Here is a 21421-nt window from a genome sequence, read left to right as displayed (position 1 = left end):
CGGCGCGCGCGGGAGCTGGGGGCCGCGGGCGCGCGCGTGGGGGCGGGGCGGGGGCCGCGGCCCCGAGGTCCTGAGCCCGGCCGCGGGCGCCCCGCGGTTGCCGTGGGAACGGGATGCGGTCGGGGAGGCCGAGCGGTGATGGCGGCGGGCGGAGAAGACACGCTGAAGGAGGCCGCGGATTGGCTTTGCCTTGATGGCCAGGCCCAGACCCAGATATTGAGGCCATCGCCCCTGCTCTGAAATCAGTGCTGTGCTTTATAAAGAACGGGATTAGAAAACGAGAGGGGGAGAGGTTTTTAATTGAATAAAGTAGTATTAAAGGCAATAGATGGGTAGAGGAGAGAGAGCGGAAATTGCAGCTCTGGAGTCTGTTCAGGGGATCTCGGAAATACCTGCTCTGAAATAAGAAATAAATGATCGAGGGAGGCACCCCGTCAGTTGCAGAACTGAGGCCGGATTCCAGTTATCTCCTGGTTATCAGTGATCTTGGCTGCCTTTCCCAAGGAAGGACATTCTTAGAGGTTTAGACTAGTGCCCACAGATTTGGAAAGGACCAGAACCTGTGCTAGCCTCACCTTCTCTCTGCCAGGTTTATTTCTGTCTGTGGTTTTCCGTAGGCCAAGATGACTCTTCCATTCATTTTGCACATGTAGGCACTCAATAACTTGCCAACTGATGTCAAGTTACGGCATTTCTGATTGGGTAGAGAATAGAGAGGAAGGAGAATAGAAATTCTTGGATCTTTCATCAGTGCCCAGCATCCCTAGGTGTCTGTGGTGTGGGTGTCTTCTCAGCAATCCCCCCAATCCAGTTGGCATCCATACTTCCTGCAGTATTGCATCCTTCCTTCTATTTTTATTGCCACCACCCTAGTTTGGGGCTCCAGGAGCTCATGGCTGGATCATTGTAAGGACCTCCCCACCACATCTGGAGCCCCTGTCTTCTGCCCTACCCACACCGTTTCCCTTATTCTATAAGCGCTGAGGTCTCATGTTGTGGTCCGCTGTTAAGAAGCTCTCAAAGATTCCTCGCTGTGGAATAAAATCCAAACTCTTGACTATGGCTTTCCCTGTACCCTCCCCCTGGCTCGCTTTCTTGGTTTTCCTCTGTCAGCACTTCTTCATTCACACTTCAGCCAGACCAGACTGCATGTTATACTCTGAACATTACTCCCTGCCTTCACACCAAATTCTAAGGCATATTCTGAGCCAAGCAGAGAGGTAAAACCTTTGTTTTGGGCACTTTGTCACCCAGCCTTCCTTGGTCCTTCAGCAGTCGCTAGTACCTTTCCATCCATGGTAGCTCAACCCATGTTCTGTTCTTATTCTTAGCTATCAAGTAATCTTATTAAAGCATTAGTTAATACTTGAACCATTAACTGATAAGTAGTAACCTAAGACCTCTCCCCATGGTTTTCACCTTTCCATCTTTTTCAAATTATTTTTTAAACTTCAAGGATAGTTGACACCATGTTATGTTAGTTTCAGATGTACAACCTAGTGATTCGACAAGTTTATACATAATGCTCTGCTCACCACAAGTATAGCTACCATCTGTCACCATACAATGCTCTTACAGTATCATTGACTATATTCCTTATGCTGTGCCTTTAATTTCCATGTCCTATTCATTCCCTTACTGAAAGCCTGTATCTCCCACTCCTCTGCACACCCATTTTGCCCCTCTCCCCCTTCTTCTCCCGCAACCCGTTTATTTTCTATAGGTCTGATTCTGCCATTTGTTTGTTTGGATTCCACCAATAAGTGACATAATATGCTATTTGTCTTTTTCAGTCTGACTTAGTTCACTTAGCATAATACACTCTAGATCCATCCATGTTGTCCCAAATTTGCCTTTCAATTTTTTTTAAATGATGATTTTAATTTATTTATTCATGAGAGACACAGAGAGAAGGCAGAGACACAGGAGAGGGAGAAGCAGGCTCCTCCCAGGGAGCTCGATGCGGGGCTCAATCCCAGAACCCCGGGATCACGCCCTGGGCCAAAGGCAGATGCCCAACCGCTGAGCCACCCAGGCATTCCCCAAATTTGCCTTTCAATCTTTAAGACACACTGATCAAAACTATAATAGTGAAATGATAGATGGTGAGCTTGTTCTGTTAAGTTAGGACTCCCTTCAAGTAAGAATAATCATAATGATTAATGATAATCAGGAATTATTAATCACTAACAAACAGATGAGGAACTGGAAGCTGAGGTGAGATAGTTGAAGACAAGTGACATGCCCAAGGACACAAGGTAAGAAGCAGACCGGGACTCAAAAGCAGGGCTTTCCATTCTCAGCTCCTGATGTTTCCTACTAGTAAGAAAAGCACCGTGGCACATATTAGATCCTCATTTTTCTCCTTCCACTTCAACATCTGTATAAAATAATAAAATCTACCTCAAAGCAGTACTGTGGAGATTAAACAAGAGATGGTGAAGGATTTAACATCATACTTGGTATATAGTAAGCACTCAATAATCGGTACCTTCATTTTCTGAGGCACATTTTAAGATTTTATTTAATGCACTTGAGTGAAAACCATGAATATTTTCAGATTTTTACTTTTTAATTTTTTAAAAGATTTTTTTTATTCATGAGAGACACAGAGAGAATGAGAGAGAGAGAGAGAGGCAGAGACAGGCAGAGGGAGAAGCAGGTTCCATGCAGGGAGCCTGGGACTCAATCCTGGGTCTCCAGGATCAGGCCCTGGGCTGAAGTCGGCACTAAACCCCTGAGCCACCCGGGCTTCCCTTCATTTAATTTTTTAACTTTATTTATTTTTTTTTAAAATTTTTTTTTTTATTTATGATAGGCACACAGTGAGAGAGAGAGAGAGGCAGAGACACAGGCAGAGGGAGAAGCAGGCTCCATGCACCGGGAGCCCGACATGGGACTCGATCCCGGGTCTCCAGGATCGCGCCCTGGGCCAAAGGCAGGCGCCAAACCGCTGCGCCACCCAGGGATCCCTTAACTTTATTTTTTAAGTAATCTCTATACCCAATGTGGAGCTCGAACTCACAACCCCCGAGATCAAGAGTCTCATGCTCTACCGACTGAGCCAGCCAGGCACACCACCATTTTCAGATTTTTAAATAACAAGGTTTGGAGATGTCACTTTATATCTCAGTTTTAAATTCTTCCATGTTTTCAAAGTGTCTCTGAAAATTAAGTTCTATGAAAAGAATCCTGGTGCTCTTGAAAGAAGGTGGCAGTGCCAGGGGCTAGCCTATAAACAGCTCCCTAGCAACTCCAACTCTGGTGTTTAATGAGTAAACAAGTTTGGCACATCGATAAAATAAGATTAGTTCTAGTGTTAAGAAGCGATGTGCTAAGGAAGAGAAATATTAATGTGAGGGGGGAAAAAGACAACACAATTCCTGACTGGGGAAAGGAGCGTCCTCTTTGCAAAAATCTTTGCAAAATGTCCTTGGTAGATGATGAATAAGTGAAGAAAACAGAACTTAGACTCAAGTAAATAGTGGGTTCTAACGATTAAGATATTTGGTGTTTGCAAATAAGCGTTGGGAAGTTCTTTAGCTTAACCTACAAGTTCTGCAAAGGGCAGCTTCAAGTATAAAATGTCAGAAGTGTTCCATGTATTAAGTTTCAAAAATAACATTTTTTGAGGGAACATTTAATTCAGTGCAAAGAGGAAGCTGTCCAGAGGGAATAGTTATGCATTTTAAGCCTCCTAAGACTCGGGACTACCCCCTAAGCCTGGGATATCCAGGAGCCTCATGGAGGCCTGGCTCAGCTGTTTACCTCATCTGGAACAACACCAGCTCCTTGTCCACCTAATATTTCCTCTTCCTAATAGCGGAATCTAACTAGGTCACTTTGTTACTGTCTAATTGGGAGCTCTCCTGAAAGGCATAGAGCAGTATGCCAAGTGGCCTCAGAACCTGGTGGCCTCCCTTGTTATTATATACAACACGGTCAGTTTTACCTTGGGCCTTGCCATGACTAATGGGTGTCTGTTCTCATCAGCTAAGGCCAATGTGGTGATGTTGCTTTCATTCAATGCACAGAGCATGAGGCATAGCAGTTTGTTTATAGAAGGAATCTCTAGAAGTGGCTTTCTTGAGAAGGGACTGTGGGCATGATAGTCCTCGAAAGCTTCATAAGTTCTCCTCCAGAACCTCTTTATGTGTGTGTGTGTGTGGGGGGGATTTATCTGTTTTATTTATTTATTTGTTTGTTTGTTTATTTATTTATTTAATTTATTTATTCATGAGAGACACAGAAAGAGAGGCAGAGACACAGGCAGAGGGAGAAGCAGGCTCCATGCAGGGAGCCCGACGTGGGACTCGATCCTGGGTCTCCAGGGTCACGCCCTGGGCCGAAGGCGGCGCTAAACCGCTGAGCCACCCGGGCTGCCCTGTTTAATTTTAAAAACTGGCTAATGGCTTATTTAATATGCCATGGGCTGTTTTGACCCTCTGCATTCATGCCGTAGCTATATTTGGCCAGACAAAGCATGCAGTGTGACAGTCTGTTAATGTCACTTATTAAAAGTGGCCTGTATAGATCTCTCATTAAGGTGGCTAGAGAGCTTGGTAGGCTCTTTCAAGGTGAGCCCTCTGGGCATTTTAGGGCAGGTCATCCAAGATTCAAGATTTAGGTCCTTGATTTTGTATGATCAGAAATGCCATTTGAGTTCATTCAGAGCTGATCTTTTTAGGAACCGATTCCCAATAATTCCACACAATGGAGACTAAATGCTCTTCACTGGACCAAGTTATTATTTTACCTCAGAGAATATAAGTGCTGGCTGACCAACTCTGGTCACATGCATAAAGTACTTTCCCCACCAGGGGAGAAGGCATCCCTAGGAGATCAGATTAAAGATCAGAAGGCTTGGTGAATATTGAATTAGATCAAAGGGACTTGAGTATTCTTAAGGGATTTCTCTAGCAAGCCGAGGAGGCCTTAAGGAAGAACATCCCTTCCCTCCAGAGTTGTTTCAGTCTGGATAACTGATTTGGATTATTCATCTCAAAGCCTTCAGAGATTTTACTACATCTTTGTTTCAGTTAACTGACTTTCTGGTTAACTTCACGGGACTGCTTCTGTTCCACTTATGCCATTAGCTTCATAGTTTGGAGTTGAGAAGAGCAGGGTTAGAATCCCAGCAGTGACACTTGCTGTGCGACAGTGAACAACTCTCAGGCCCCCACACCTCAAAATCCTCACAGTTGGGGCACCTGGGTGGCTCAGTGGTTGAGCGTCTGCCTTTGGCTCAGGGTCGTGATCCCAGGGTCCTGGGATCAAGTCCTGCATCGGGCTCCCCTCAGGGAGCCTCCTTTTCCCTCTGCTATATCTCTGTCTCTCTCTCTGTGTGTCTCTTGTGAATAAATAAATCCTTAAAAAAAAAAATCCGCACAGTTAAAATGGGAATAGTCAGAGCCTCCTTGCCAGCTTGTTGTGAGGATTAACGAAATAAAGTTTCTGGCATTCGTCTGCCCCATCATAGCTGCTCAGTGAAATGGTAGCTCTCATGATTATTTACATTATGTAGATTTATTTCTCCTTGCTGAAACACAGCAGGGCACGTCACCCTACAAATTGACAAAAACCGCTCCAAAGGCCTGGTATTTCTTTAAAATGTTAATCTCATGTTACTGATATCATGGTGGTTAATTTTATATTGATATTTTTTGTCCTGAATTTCAGAGACTGACATTTTATGACCTCATTCCTAATGGTGAGGGTGTATCCAATTTGGGGCTTGCAGCCATCCATGAACTATCTGAAATTTAGTAATGCCTGTTGGGCTTTCATAGGTCAAACAGCTGAGATCTGATTCTCTTGTGGAACAAAGTAGGCTCTAGTAAAGATTGGCAAACTCCCTACAATTAATTTTTAAAAAGCATGTCCTTTAGCGGATTCCTTAGAATTTTCCTCATTTGGAGTTGTAGCCGGCCTATTTTGCTGTTTTACAAAGAGAGGGCAAACTCATTAATGTTTTTGGATCGTACAATGTTGAGATATTTCTCAAAAGTTCAAACAGGCTTTCATTTCTTTATTCGTTTTGGAAGCCTCAGACTTTTCAGAGCCCTTCATTATTGCAATTGATGCATCTTAGACAAGATTGGATGTGATTATAAGAACTCTGAGGATATAAAACATACTGCTTTTCTAAATTTCTGAGCAGTTGTTACCCAAGGAAAGAATTTGACTTCTGTCCAGAAGGAGTATCTGATTTGTTTGGACTTTGGATAAACTCAAGCCATACATGTTTGGCCAAGAGTTTAATTTGTGGACTGATCACCAAGCTCTGAGCAAGACCCAGGCCTCAGAAAGCTATGACAGCATCGGGATCTCATGTGATCTTTAAACATGTTTCTGGACAGATAAATACACAGGCCAAAAAAAAAAAAAAAAAAGAAAGAAAGAAAGAAAGAAAAGAAAGAAATTCCTTCTTATCAAGAGGGCAGAGGAGCATGAATGCTAAGCATGAACTCCTGGACATTCATGAAATGGATGTTACCCCAGGATATTTTGTTTGGATAAAAGCAGAATGACACCCCAAAGGCAGCTTAATAGAGGAGCAGAGGCAGCGCTGGTTTGGAAGGCAGGCGGGCTCCTTTCTCATCGCCCATTTCCTGTCGGTGGCAGTCGGGGAGCTTTTGCTCTGAGGAATGCCCTCTGCATGCACAGGGATGGACCGGGGATCCAGAGGACCCTCAGAGGACCGTACCACACAGAGGAACATTCATCCCTGACTAAGAACATTTCTAACCTCTGTACTCTCTTTCTTTTGTGATGCTCTTTCTGCTTTTCTAATTATACAGAAGGAGCATCAGATTAGTTGCTAACTCTAATTTCCTTCTTTAATTCTTTGAGGCTTCTGATTGCATCTGCCCCGCCCAAGGACAGCTGCTTGCCTTCCCTTTAACTAGAGGGTGGCCAGGAAGAGCTTCAAGGCCAAGGTGGGAATGAGGTGTGGGGCAGCAGGGAGGAGGACGAGACATTCAGTAAAGAGGGGTTCCTGGGGGCTGCTACCAGTCCCCAAATCTGGGTATCCCATATCAGTGAATCTGGAACACTCCATTCACTTAATCAACAAATATTTGGGGAGCCTGGGTGGCTCAGTTGGTTAAGTGTCTGCCTTCCACTCAGGTAATGATCTCAGGGTCCTGGGGTCGAGTCCCACTTCGGTTCCCTGCTCGATGGGGAGTCTGCTTCTCCCTCTCCCTCTGCCCCTCCCCACTGTGCTTATGCTATTTCTCTCTCAAATAAATAAATAAAATCTTAAAAAAAAAGAATATTTGGTAGGTGTCAAGGACAATTTACAGGTACACAAATCAATAAATATACCCTGACAAATGATACTGCCAGGGCACTAATAGTGTGTAGAGAGAGAATATTGAAGGTGATGAGGGGGAGCATGGGAACCTATTGAGACAAAGTGGTTGAAGATGGCCTCCCTGGGTGAGGTATAGAGATGAAAAGGAGCCAGCTCTTTGAGGGTGAAGGAGCACAGGCAGAGGAAACTGCATTGGGAAAGTAAGATTTATTTATTTATTTATTTATTTATTTATTTATTTATTTATTTATTTATAGCAGGGGGAGGAGCAAAGGAAGGAGGAGAGAGGCTCTCAAGCAGACTCTCTCCTGAGCCCGGAGCCTTACATGGGGCTCTATCTCATTACCTGGAGATTGTGAGCCAAAACCAAGAGTTGAGGGTTTAACCAATTTCCCCCCCGCAGACACCCCAACAATGGGAAAATTTTGAGGTGAGAGCTCAGGGGATTCAAGGAATTGCAAGGCAGCTGGTATGGCCACAAGGCTGTTGTGAGGGAAGGCTGGTAAAGCTGTAGGGGTTGAGGCTGGGTTTTTATTTTATGTTCAGTGGAGTGGTTTTGGAGTGATTTTTAAGTGTGCGTGTACGTGTGTGTGACATATTGTGTGGGGACCTGTGAAGAGATTCTTCACCAGAATTGGTAATGATGACCTCCTGATCCCTATCCCAATCTTTGAAGAAACTTGAACATGTCATTCGAGCACAAGTTTATCCATTGGCACAAGATTTATCCATTGGCACAAGATTGAAGATGAATTGCCAAAGTATTTCTCCTAGTTCCGGGACCCTGACATGACCAGAGGTGCCATATTGGGTGGCCTTTCCTGATTATCCACTTCTAGGTTCTCATCACAGTGCGTTTCCTCATAATGTCCCTTACTGATGCCTTTGTGTCACACACTGAGTCTTGCTGCTTTTACTCCCCTGCCTTCCTCCTTTCTTGCTCCCCTCTGCCTCTTCTTCTCTCCTTTCCTCCATGCTCTTCACCTCTGTTTTCCTTCTTTTTTTTTTTTTTTTTCTCTTTTTTTTTTTTCTGTTTTCCTTCTATCTCTGTCTTTTCCATTAAGGGTCGGAGCTACTTGCCAAACCACAGCTCCTAGATTTCTATTTTCCCAAATTTTGTGACTCATCATTTCTGTTTTGTTTTTCTCCTCTCACACCATGCTAGGCCCTCCTCTGTTCTACTCACTTCTCCTAGAGGGGCTCGTCTCCATCCATACTCCCCTCCCTCAGTGGGCCTCACTCCCAGGTCATGAAGTTTAATCAATGTTATCAGGAAAAAACACTCTTGCTCTAGCCCTGTAAAAAGATGTGAAGGAACAGACCCCAGTGACATCAGTCTACAGCCATCAATACAGCTGAAGGCATTTCCTGAAAACCAGACAAAACAGAAGGTATCACTGTGCACCCTCCTTTCTGTGGCTCACTGTGCCCTCTGAGTCAGGATAATGAGAGAACATTCTTAAAACATGACTTAACCACTCTCAGTTCTCAAACAAATTCCTGGATGTGTGTAGAAGACGCTCTTCCAGCAAGCCTGAGCACAAATGTGCGGGCGGGCTTGTTAGCACTCTTCAGAGTTGCTACCTGTACAAAGCCACCTTCTGAGCCAGTTAGTTTGTATTAAAAAAATAAATAAATAAAACACCAGCCGGTTTGTCTGTACAGCAGACACACTCTAGGGCCACTCATGGTTGCATTTACATGGTCTCTGTGGTGTTGACTGGGTCTCTGCTTGGGGTATTTGTGGCCCCTTGACAACATCACTCTTTAGCAGGAAGAAGTTATATGGAAAATCCTGGTCAGATATGGAAAAAAGAAACAGGATGTCGGGGTAGCCTGGGTGGCTCAGCGGTTTAGCACCTGCCTTCAGCCCAGGGTGTGATCCTAGAGACCCAGGATCAAGTCCTGCGTTGAGCTCCTTGCATGGAGCCTGCTTCTCCCTCTGCCTGTATCTCTGCCTCTCTCTCTTTCTCTCATGAATAAATAAATAAAATATTAAAAAAAAAAAAAAAGAAACAGGATATTGCCCATTTCCAGAGTAAAGTGGAGGTAAAAAGTCACAACACGAGTGTCATTTGTCTTTCATTTCACCTATACCTGGAGGGGTGTGTGTGTGTGTGTGTGTGTGTTTAACATAGGCGGCTTATCTGAGTGGATTTTAAGAAATTAATTTAACTGAAAAATGATTAAATTACAAAGAGGAAAAAGCATTCAGTTGGCATCATGCGGGGTCAGAGGCCATTGCTAATGCAATATTCCATCAATTGACTCATTGCTATTCTTTCATTGATGTGATTTAGTTTCTCAAATAGCTCTTACCGTGGCAGGCTCGCATTGGATACATGGTACAGATGCCTTATAATCATTGCAGCGTGTTTACTTAACATTTTTAAAAGCAATTAGGTGATTTAAAATGTATTCGTGTGTGTGTGTGTGTGTGTGTGTGTGTACACATCCGCGGAGAGATTTTATAAATGTTCGGACAAGGGTTCTCTGGGAACACTAGGGCAAGTGTTGAATTGATCCACTGTAGTGCCCTTCATGCATTTCAAAGAGCTCCATGCAGACTAATGTTAAGCTTTCTTCATACCCCTTGAATATACCACTATCTCTTTTGATACCCTGAAGAAACCAGAAGACAAAGAGTCTCCCTGTGTTCCTTATCCAAGGCCGCACAACTGTTGCTGGGACCTTGAGCTTCCTGAGTGCCGGCCACTTATTTGCAGCATATCCCAAGCGCTGGCAAAGGCGGTGGCTCAGTCTGTTGGAAAGTACAGTAATCTACTGTTGTGGGGGGAAGGTTTGGACATGCTCTGCTTTTTATGGATTTTGGTACAAAATAGAGCAAGACCAGTCCTCAGAATGGTTTTTCTCAGAGAAACCCCCCGAGGTGGGTGGGGGGAACAGTAACACAGCCCATGGGAAAGGGCAGAGCAGCCCTGGCAGCCGTAAGCAGGTGCGTGCGCCCACGGCTGGCAGTCTCCTGACGCCGGGACCTGTCCTCCGCCCCTCCTCCTTCACCCTTGCTTCGGGACCTTGGGTCCAGGGTTTAGAGCGCAGGCGGAGCTCGATGCGGAGGCACGAGCCCGGCCGCAGGACGACAGGTGCTCCCGGTGGCGCCCTCCGCAGAAGCCCTTGAGCGCCAAGCGTCGTGCTGGGTGCTGGGGCCTCACGGAGGAGTAAGCAGGGCCTTTGTGCTTGTGGGGGAGGAAGGAAAACAAGACCATGAGTAAGTGCTACCGCAGCGGTGGGTGGGGGCCTGGGAGAGGGACACGAGCACACCTGTCGCCAGGTCCCCTCAGGCCGCGGTGGCCTTTCCCCTGCGCCAGACGCCGCCGCCCCGGGGACTCCCAGCCTTCCGGGCGCTGCCCTCTTCCTGCCCCCCACGTCTTGCTGTCCCTCCCTGCCTGGAGGGGGCGCCCAGCCGTCCCCTGCGGATCTGCTCAGGGCGCCGCGCACAGGGAGCCCAGGTGACCTGAACGGCCCTCACACGCGCGCCGTCCGCGACCGGGGCGCGCCGGGCCTCAGAGGCCTGGGCTCAGAGCGGCGGCAGCTGAGGGGCTGAGGAGCGTGGGGGAGTGCTGCTGGCACCCGAACCCCCACACTCCGCACCGCTGCCTACCCTTCCCGCGCATCAAGCTGGCCGCGTTTCCCCACCCAGCCTTGCCGTTCCCCTCCCCGCCCTCTCTGTTGCGGCAGGCCGAGAAGGCCCGGCCGGGGCTGCTAATCTGAGACCTTTTGGCTCAAAATCCCAGGAGACCGCGGACACCATCGGGCTGAAGCATTTGAGGCACCGCTGAGGGAGAAGAAAGGCGGGTGAGCGGACGCTCAGATGTTGTCCCCCTAAATGCTCTCGTTCACCGAGTTCACCCTTCACCGTGTGTCTGTTTCATGCACAGAGCGCGGGTGGGTCTGAGCGGGAAACCTCGAGAACAAGCAGCCGTGTTGAAGTCACATTTCTCACGTGAATTGGAAGGAAAGGGAAAAGACCAGGGACCACCCCATCGTTCTCCCCGCGGTGTTCCACTAGGGTTCTCCCAAGGGCCAGATTCGGGTGCACAAGAGTGTCCTGTTGGTGTAAAGTACTGCCTTTGATTTGTGTATTGCCATCCAGCTGAGGTTGGGTAGTTCCAGTCATTTCTATTAAGAATAGTCCCCTTGTAAAGAGCCTGTGTGGTAAAGACTAGTAATTAAATGTTTTTCAAACCCCAACTGAGCTCATTCCTAGGAGCTGTCTTTTTTTCTAAGATTTTATTTATGTATTTGAGAGAGAGACAGAGAGCATAAGCAAGGGGGAGGGGCAAAAGGCCAGAGAGAGAAGCAGATTCCCTGCTGAGCCAGGAGCCTCATGTGGGGCTCCTTCCCGGGACCCTGGGATCATGACCTGAGTTGAAGGCAGATGCTTAACCAACTGAGCCACCCAGGGCCCCTATTTTTTATTTTAGAGACAGAGAGAGAAAGTGTGTGTGTGTGCAGCAGTATAGGGGGGAGGGAGAAAGAGTCCCAAGCAGACTGGCACAGAGCCCAAGGCAGGACTCCATCTCACCACCCTGAGATCATGACCTGAGCTGAAGACAAATGTCCTTTGCTTAATTGACTGTGCCACCAAGGTGACCTTGGGCCTGTCTTTTTTAAAACTCTATAAACTTCAGTTAAAGTTTCAGAAAATGGATGTCTCTTAGCACTGTCCAATAGAAATATAACGGGAGCCACCTAAGTAATGGAAAATTTCTAGTAATCATATTTGGAAAAGAAAAAAAAACAGGTGAAATTAATTTTAATATTATGTGAAACACATTCTATTAAAACATTATTATTTTGGGGATCCCTGGGTGGCTCAGCGGTTTAGTGCCTACCTTTGGCCCAGGGCACGATCCTGGAGTCCCGGGATCGAGTTCTGCATTGGGCTCCCGGCATGGAGCCTGCTTATCCCTCTCTCTATGTCTATCATAAATAAATAAATCTTAAAAAAATTATTTTAACATGTGATTGATATAAGAATTATTAATGAGATATTTTACTTCTTTTTGTACTGACTATGGAAAGCTGAGTGTATATTTTTCACTTCCAGTGTATCTCATTGGGGACTACTGACATTTCAGGTGTTCAGTGCAATGTGTGGTTAGTGGTTACCTTATTATATACTGGGAAGGTAATATGCCATCTTTCAAATGGCAACAGCATAGATACCTTGTCCAGATAAAGATATTTAAATCAGCGTGCCTTGGACAGTGATACCTGAATGTGGTTGTAGAGAGTGAATTTAAGGGAGTGGGTGTTTGAATTTGGATTTAATGGTTTAATGTAAATGAAAAGCTATGACCACATCTTCTTCATCTTTTTTTTTTTTTTTTTTTTTTGGTGTGAAATGAAGTTTTGACCGGCAATCTGACATAAATGAGAAATTAACAGAACAAATAGCTATTTTCCTGACGCCACTATCAAGCCTTGAGACCATAAAATTGGGGGATCCCTGGGTGGCGCAGCGGTTTGGCGCCTGCCTTTGGCCCAGGGCGTGATCCTGGAGACCCGGGATCGAGTCCCACGTCAGGCTCCCGGTGCATGGAGCCTGCTTCTCCCTCTCCCTCTGCCTGTGTCTCTGCCTCTCTCTCTCTCTCTGTGTGTGTGTGACTGTCATAAATAAATAAAAAATTAAAAAAAAAAAAAGAGACCATGAAATTGGAGAATGGGAAGGAACCTTGGAGATCATGTCAAACAGATCATGTCTCTCCTTGGAAATCATGTGGTATTGTCTCCCTTTCTGTGCCTCAGAATCATAGAGAAGAACCTCAGGAAAATACTGATTCCTGGGCCCCCATATCAGAGAACCAGATTCAGTTGACCTTGGGTGGGGCCTAGGCATCAGTATTTTAAAAAGTTGCCCATGTGATTCTAACGTATGGCCTGGGCTCTGAATGCAGAAACATTCCCTTCCTTTTATAGGTGAAAAACAGAGGCTGAGTTAAGTGAGTCAATTAAGGTCCCACAGCTGGGGGCATCCTTGGGTGGCTCAGTGGTTTAGCGCCTGCCTTTGACCCAGGGTGCAATCCTGGAGTCTCAGGATCGAGTCCCACGTCAAGCTCCCTGCATGAGGCCTGCTTCTCCCTCCTCCTGTGTCTCTGCCTCTCTCTCTATGGCTATTATAAATAAATAAATAAATAAATAAATAAATAAATAAATAAATAAATAAATAAATAAATCTTAAAAAAAAAAAAGGTCCCACAGCTAGTTAGAGACAGTGTGGGTCCCAGAATCCAGGTATTCTTCTTTACCTCATCTCATATACAGAGAGACATTTTTTAAAAGTATACTCCTTGCTCAAACTCAAGTCCCAAGATCAAGAGTGTCATGCTCTACCCACTGAGTCAGCCAGGTGCCCCCCCTCCCAAGGAGACATTTCAGTAATACCTCCATCGTGGGTCTTTTTTTCTGTTTGATTTCAGAATTATTCTCATCTTGAATTGAGATACATTACCCAGCTCAACCTAGATTAGACATAACCTTCAATTAAAGACTCTGAATCCTTATTTCCCCAAAACTCTCCATTTCAGTGGTAAAACTCTAAGGTGATTCTAATCTGGGATGAGGGCCCTGAAAACCATCTTAAAATGGTCCATTTGGGTTCTGCAGCTGTACAGATAATATGGAGTTTTGTTGGAAGAGATAGGGAGGAACCCCAAAGGAGTAGACACCTGAACTTCATCTTGCCTTCATTACTCACAGCTGAAGCCAGAGCAACTGATTGACAACCACCTTCTACGTAAATATATCCATGCACCAAGCAGGAAATACACATGGGTCCAATGGACTAGGGAAGCTTTGGTAGGGTGGTCACCCTTGCCTAACCTCCCTCTGATGCCTTGACAGAACGACACAGGAACTCTGTTGCCAGACCTTCCGTTTGTTCCAGGAGATAGAAATGCAGGTATGTCTTTGTTTCTGTGAGATATCCCAACCTGTGATGTTGACAATGAATTCAGTTTTTAGAAAAGCACTCTAAGGGTCAAATGAAGCCCACACTTTCATAAGCTCTATTCCACCTGTAAGCCTTCTGAGTGAAACTTTTAGATAAGTCTAAGACTTCTTCATACTCAGAGTTGTATTGATTTACAAAATGTTGGTCTAATATCATCATGCTTACATTTGCCCTACACCCTGTGAAACTGATGAATGTGAGCATCAGTATCAGAAGGAAAAATAGTACCTCGGTTCCTTTTTAAATTTTATTCATTTTCTCACTGACCACATTATTTCCTTTGGTTTTGGCACCTGTGACATGTCATAAATCTTTACAATGAAATTGAAAGTAAAGATCATGACAGTTCCGAAGATCTAGTATCATTTATTTTAAAATTCTTTTGGAACATAGAACGAGTCAGGCAATTACTAGCATTGCCATGGAGTAGACTTGTTCTGCTGCACACGTCTGTAGAAGGAAAATGTTTTCCTTCACTGTAAAACAAAATGGAAGGTTCCATTGTAGCACTAGGGCAACCTCTTAGCCAATGAGATGATAATCCAAATAAAAATCAAGATTACTCATAACCACATTTTTCATTTCAAGAAAAGAAAGAAAAAAAAAAGAACACCCTGGATAAGTACCCAGCATTTACATGGAAAGCCTTTGATTTCAAATACTCTGAGGTGTTTATAACAGGTGAAGGCTTTTAACAATTTAGTTGATGCTAAATTACCCTTTGATCCAAAGTATTCATCCAGCAAAAATAAATATAAGTTATTCATGAAGTGTATTAGAGATTAACGTAAAGTATATGTCGTTTCTATCTTGGTTCTTCTCCCTACACCTAACCTTGAATTTTATCACAGTTCTTTTTTTAAACGTAACAACTTTAGAATATGGACTTGTAAGAATCTGTTTCAGGTATATTTCTGTGAACAGTTCCACTGTCCTCAGATAACCAGAGGTGGGTAACAGTTTCTGACAAAAGCTGAAGGGAACAGGATTAAACACGAATTAGGGCGATTATATTTTCTTTATCTAAAACCTTCACGTCTTTGGAAAGCTGCTTGGCTTCTATTTTGAGCCACGCTGCCCACATATCTTAACGACAGAAATGTTGCATAATTTTGCTTTTCCCCTTTTTATCTCTGTTTGGGTGTATTTATTATTTCATACGTGATGATGCAAAGCTCATTAAAAGGTCCATTTATATTCTTGTTATCTGGGTGAGGATCTAGCTATTTTTTCTCACTGTTTATAAAACCTCACTGTAATATTCAGATTTGCTGGCAATGGGCCCTTCCTAACACAGTATATAGTCCATTCCCCTGTGTGACTCTGTTGATGGGAGTCTGTGTGATTTACTCAAGGCTAACAAACACCGTGTAAAAGGATGGGTCATGGATTTATCCATCCGTGGAATTTTAGTACTTTCAGAGGGAGGTTTATCTTATGTTCTCTCTCTCTCTCTCTCTCTCTCTCTTTTTTCCAATTTAATTAAAACAACAACAAAAAAGCGTTAGTCCAAATGAGTGACAGTTGGCAGATCTGCATTATTCAACTGGAGGGACTCCAGAGCTTCAGATGCTTGGAAATGGACAAGTATTTACCTCCTGTCTGTGACTGTTTTCTACCAGGCTAAGCCCGATGTTTATTGTAAACTAGCTGCCATTAAAAGCTGTAATAGCAAGCCTTATGTTCCCACACCATAAATTTGACTTGCACTGTTTTTTTATTTACCTTCATGTTTTATTATATTCTTTGAAATGTTTCATTTTAAAGGAAGATAACAGAAGAATGAAAATTGAACATATTCCAAATTCACGCTTGAAAAAAGATACACTTAGCACACATACTTTCTGCATACGCCCGGACAGCCTGATGGCCATTTTCTGGATATTGGCAGCTTCTGTGTGTTAACTATTAGATGCAATTGCTATTAGTACATCACTTGCCAAATGAGCCAGAAAATAGCCTACAAATTAAAGTTTAACTAAACCACCTAGGCCCAGGGCAGTGGTTTTCAAACTTCTTTTGGTTTCAGAACCCCTTGATGCCCTCGAAAGAGCTTTTGTGCATGTGGATTTTATCTGTATTTCCTCTATACGAAATGAGAACTGAGACACTTTAAAAAATCATCATTTACTTAAAAATAATGTTAAAAATCCATTACATGTTGACATAAATAGCATTTCAAACGAAAAACAACTATTTAGTTAAAAAAAAAAAAGTTATATGAGAAAGGGATTTAGATTGGGTGACTTAATAGAGACAGGTGGGTTCTCATCTGCTTTTCCTGTCAATCTGTCATGATCTGTTGCTTTAGTGCAAGTATATGAAGCAAATCTGGCCCTACACAGATAATGTAGCTGGAAAAGGAAGCATTTTAACAGCTTTTTCAAATAATTATGGATGTTATTCTTGGATTGCAAACCTAAATTTGACAAGTGGTAGTTTCCTAAAGGTTAGTTACAATGAGGGATCTGAAAACCTATCAGTGGATCTTTTTTTCTTTTTTAGACAGAGTTTATTTATTAGATTTTTTTTAAGATTTTGTTTATTCATGAGAGACATACAGAGAGGTAGAGACACAGGCAGAGGGAGAAGCAGGCTCCCTCAAGGGAGCCTGAGGTGGGACTCGATCCCAGGACCCCAGGATCACGACCTGAGCTGAAGGCAGATGCTCAACCACTGAGCCACCCAGATGTCCCAGATTTTATTTATTTTTAAACTCTCTACCCACCGTGGGGTTTGAACCCATGACTCTGAGGCCAAGAGTCACATACCCCAACAGACTTTATTTTTTAGGGTGGTTTTAGGTTAACAGAAAATTGAGCAGATAGTACAGGTTTCCGTATTATATCTATACCCCAACCCCCCACCAAAGTTTCCTCTGCGATTAATATATTGCATTAGTGTCGTCTAACCTGTGTTAGCCCATGAGCCAATATGGAGATCTTATTAACTAAAGCAGACATTTAAAGTAGGGTTCAGGGCAGTTGTGTGGCTCAGTGGTTGAGCCTCTGTCTTTGGCTCAGGTTACGATCCCAGGGTTCTGGGATCAAGTCCCACATCAAGCTCCCCATGAGAGCCTCCTTCTCCCTCTGCCTGTGTGTCTGCCTCTTTCTCTCTGTGTCTCATGAATAAGTAAATCTTAAAAAAAATAGGATTCACTCTTCATGATGTATATACAGTTCTGTGGATTTTGACAAATGCATGTCCTGCATCCACCATTACAGTATCATCCAGAAGAGTTTCACTGCCCTAAAAATCGTTGTGCTCAACCTATTCACCCCTTCTCCATTTCCTCTGAACCTCTGGTAACCATTGATCTTTTTACTATCTCTATAGTTTTGCCTTTTCCAGACTATCCTATAGTTAGAATCATCCAGTATATACCCTTTTCAGACTGGAGTCTTTAAGCAATATGCCTTTAATGTTCCTTTATGTCATTTCATGGCTTGATAGCTCTTTTCTCTTTATAGCTGGATAATATTCCACGGAGTATATAGCAATTTACTTCCCTTTTGAGGACATCTTGGTTGCTTTCAGCTTTTGGAAATTATGAATAAAGCCACTATAAACACTTGTGTGCAGGTTTGTGTGTGGACATACGTTTTCACCTCATTTGGATAAATACCAAAGAGTGTGATTGCTGGATCCCCTAGTAAGACTATATTCAGCTTTGTAAGAGACTACCAGACTATCTTCCAAACGGGCTTTACCATTTTACAGTCCCACCAGTAATGAATAGTTACTACTGTTGTACATCTTCACCAGCATTTGACAGTAGGTTTTAAAAAAAATTAGCCATTTTAATATATAGTAGTACCCGATTCTTGTAATTTGCAGTTCCCTAATGACCGACCTATGATGTTGAGCATCTTTCCAATGCTGTGGTTCTTTTATTTTTTTTATTTTTTATTTTTTTTAGCTTTTATTTAAGTAATCTCTATACCTAACGTGGGGCTTGAACTCATGACCCTGAGATCAACAGTCCCATGCTCTTCTGACTGAGCCAGGCAGGGATCCTTCCAATGCTTATTTTCTTCTTTGTGTATCTTCTTTGGTGAGGTGTCTCTATTGAGATCTTTTGCCCATTTTTAAATTGTGTTGTTTATTATTGTTGAGTTTTTAAAGTTCTTTGTATATTTTAGATACTAGTCCTTTGTCAGATATGTGTTATGTAAATATTTTCTCCCAGTCTGTGGCCTGTCTTTCCATTCTCTTAAATCAATGGGCCTTTTATACTAGTATGGTTTCGTGCCACTGCCCTGATTTATGCTACAGCAGCAGCAGTTTTGCCCAGCATTGTTGTGTAATATCAGTGCAAATTTCAACACAGAGAAAAGGCAAATAATATTTTAGTAGTATTTTAAAGATAATATTGTGGACACCCCCAGAAAGGCCTCAGATCCCTGGGGCCCACAGACCACACTTTGAGAACCACTGCCCTAAAGCAAACCAGTACAACTCCTACAATTTAGTTCAAGCCTCAGAAAGACCAAATGGAATTGGAAATTAGGAGTTTTCCAAATGTGAAATGTTAACTTAGTTTTCTGCAAAAAGGATTTAGAAGGCACCAAAGAAATATTACGCACTGAAGTCACTGTTCTAATTCTTGGGCAGAGTCAAAACCAATTTTGTGTAGACGTTTTCCCCCCCAGTGATTCTTGGCACAATATTTTCTAAGAAATGCATCATACCTGTATGTATAAAACAAACAAAAAACGGAAAACAACTAAAGTTTGTGAACCAATGTCTCCTAATAGCCAAAAATTGGTAGATGATGCCCAGTAATGGGCTTATAGTATATTTGTATATATAGACAATATGTGGAGCCCCCAACTTTTTTACTCCTCCAACAATGTCCAATCAGCATAGAAATTGGGAAAGAACTCTAGCTTTGCAAACCAGACAGATTTGAATTTTAATCTTGGCTGTGTAATCTGACATAACTTCTCCAAACCTTGTGTTCTCCATCTGTATAAGGGAACTGATATCATAGCCAAAGCTGTGATTATAGATGATATGTGAAGGGTCTGGAACCTCATGGATATCCCTCACATAACCAAAAGTCACCCATCATCACCAAATGTCATCCCCTCCATTTTTTAAAAAAAGTTTTATTATTAGAAAGTGTGTGTGTGTGGGGGGGGGAGAGCGAGAGCGAGCGAGAGAGAGAGAGAGAGAGAGAAACTCAAAGCAGACCCTTCACTGAGCTTGGAGCCTGATGTGGGGCTTGATCTCATGACCCTCAGATCAGGACCTGAGCCAAAACCAAGAGTCAGATACCTAGCCAACTGTGCCACCCAGGTGCCTCATCACCTCCATTTTTTTTTTTAAGATTTTAATTATTTATTCATGAGAGCTACAGAGAGAGAGAGAGAGAGAGAGAGAGAGAGAGAGGCAGAAACACAGGCAGAGGGAGAAGCAGGCTCCATCCAGGGAGTCTGACGTGGGACTTGATCCCCAGTCTCCAAGATCACACCCTGGGCTGAAGGTGGCGCTAAACTGCTAAGCCACCAGGGCTGCCCTCATCACCTCCATTTTTAATAATTTCATAGTCTATTCTTACTTTCTGGCCCAGGAAAGTATGCCTTCATGTGCATTTACTGGAGAAAATACTAATCAGTCTTACTGTACCTCAATAGGAATACTAAGTTTAGACAGGGACTAAAGCAGATAAATCTCTAGTATTGTCAGTTCCTAGAACAGGGACTAAAAATATAAATGAAAATGAGAAGCAACTAGAACAGAACTGAAAGATAGGACCATAAAAGGTGTGACACACAACTGGTAAAGTGGCCAGGACCCATTCTAAAGGTAAAGGTCTAGTAATGGTCAAAAGCTCAAGATGAGGGGCACCTGGCTGGCTCAGTTAGTAGAGCATGTGATTCATGATCTTGGGCTTGGGAGCTCAAGCCCCATGTTGGGTATACAGATTACTTAAAAAATAAAATCTTAAAAAAGTTCAAAATGAGAGCAAATCATGGGGTGTCCCAGAGGTAGGGGGAATGAAAAATCAGTGGCAAGGCACCAGGGAAATGTCACAGGGATGTACTTGCCCCCACAGAATTCCCATGGGCAAGATTAGTTGCATCTTCTCTCCATACGGAAACCCCTCAAGACTGCTTTGACAAGCATGACCTATCAAACAGCTGGAAGATTTTTAGAGTAGGAGGAGGCCTTTTTTGACGTCCTTAAAATTAAAAGTTTGGGTTCTGGGGACACCTGGGTGGCTCAGTGGTTGAGCATCTGCCTTTGGCTCAGGGTGTGATCCTGGAGTCCCAGGATCGAGTCCCACATCAGGCTCCCTGCATGGAGCCTGCTTCTCTCTCTGCCTGTGTCTCTGACTCTCTCTCTTTCTCTCTCTCTCTCTGTCTCACATGAATAAATAAAATCTTTAAAAAAAATAAATAAAAGTTTGGGTTCTGGAGCACACTTCCTGTGCTTTATGTTCTAGCTCCTTTGCTTGCTACTGTGTGACGGAGGGTAATCACATGAGGCAGTTCTGCCTCTATCTTCTCATCTGTAAAAGCATTAGGAGGACAATGCTCCATGGTAAGCATCCAGAACAGTACCTTATGTGAAGTATGGGCTCAGTAAATGTCAGCTTCTGTTATCATTAGCCTGCCACCCATGTAGCTTACTCGTCTGACCAGTGATGAGTACAGCTTTGTGCAACTTCTATGCAGTTTACCCGCAGGCCTGTCACAATGTTTTTATGAAGTGACACATCCCACTTATGCTTTCACTTATTTCCAAATTAATGCAGGGCGAGGATACCAGTTAATTGACAGACAGCATGATGTTTTTTTATGGAGACTCTAGACTCCCCCTCTCTGCCCCACCCCCATGACCACAGCTTTAGGTCACTGAGTATTAAAAACTCTTTGTCTACCCTTAGAATGATTTTTGTTTTGTTCTTTTCAGATAGAACATGGATATTTGTAAAAAACTTAGGACACTAAGAAATTTTAAACTACCCATAATCTGAGTTAACCCTGGGATTTTGATAAATTTCTTCTAATCCTATTTGCACCCTTACCTGGAAGGCTAAATTCTTTCCACCATAAAATGCAAATACTGATGGAGAAGGCATATCTCAGGTCTATATCAATTAATCTAATTTTTAGTCAATA

The 21421-nt window shown here is 43.5% G+C and overlaps 1 long non-coding RNA gene across 6 annotated transcripts; it reads left to right on the top strand.

Annotated features, from left to right (window-relative positions):
• Positions 1 to 10095: 10095 nt before the first annotated feature.
• Positions 10096 to 15975, top strand: LOC111097318. 6 transcript variants are annotated; one of them, XR_005364010.1, is made up of 4 exons: positions 10096 to 10271; positions 11071 to 11131; positions 14183 to 14240; positions 15794 to 15975. It is a non-coding gene; the product is annotated as an uncharacterized LOC111097318 (long non-coding RNA). The 6 variants fall into 6 exon arrangements; XR_005364008.1 differs by lacking the exon at positions 10096 to 10271 and adding an exon at positions 10298 to 10544; XR_005364012.1 differs by lacking the exons at positions 10096 to 10271; positions 11071 to 11131 and adding an exon at positions 10298 to 10544.
• Positions 15976 to 21421: the final 5446 nt, after the last annotated feature.

This window comes from Canis lupus, chromosome 9 (genome assembly GCF_011100685.1).
Source record: "Canis lupus familiaris isolate Mischka breed German Shepherd chromosome 9, alternate assembly UU_Cfam_GSD_1.0, whole genome shotgun sequence".
NCBI lineage: Eukaryota > Metazoa > Chordata > Mammalia > Carnivora > Canidae > Canis > Canis lupus.
Note: the sequence above shows the minus strand (reverse complement) of the source record. Positions and strands in the feature narration are given on the sequence as shown.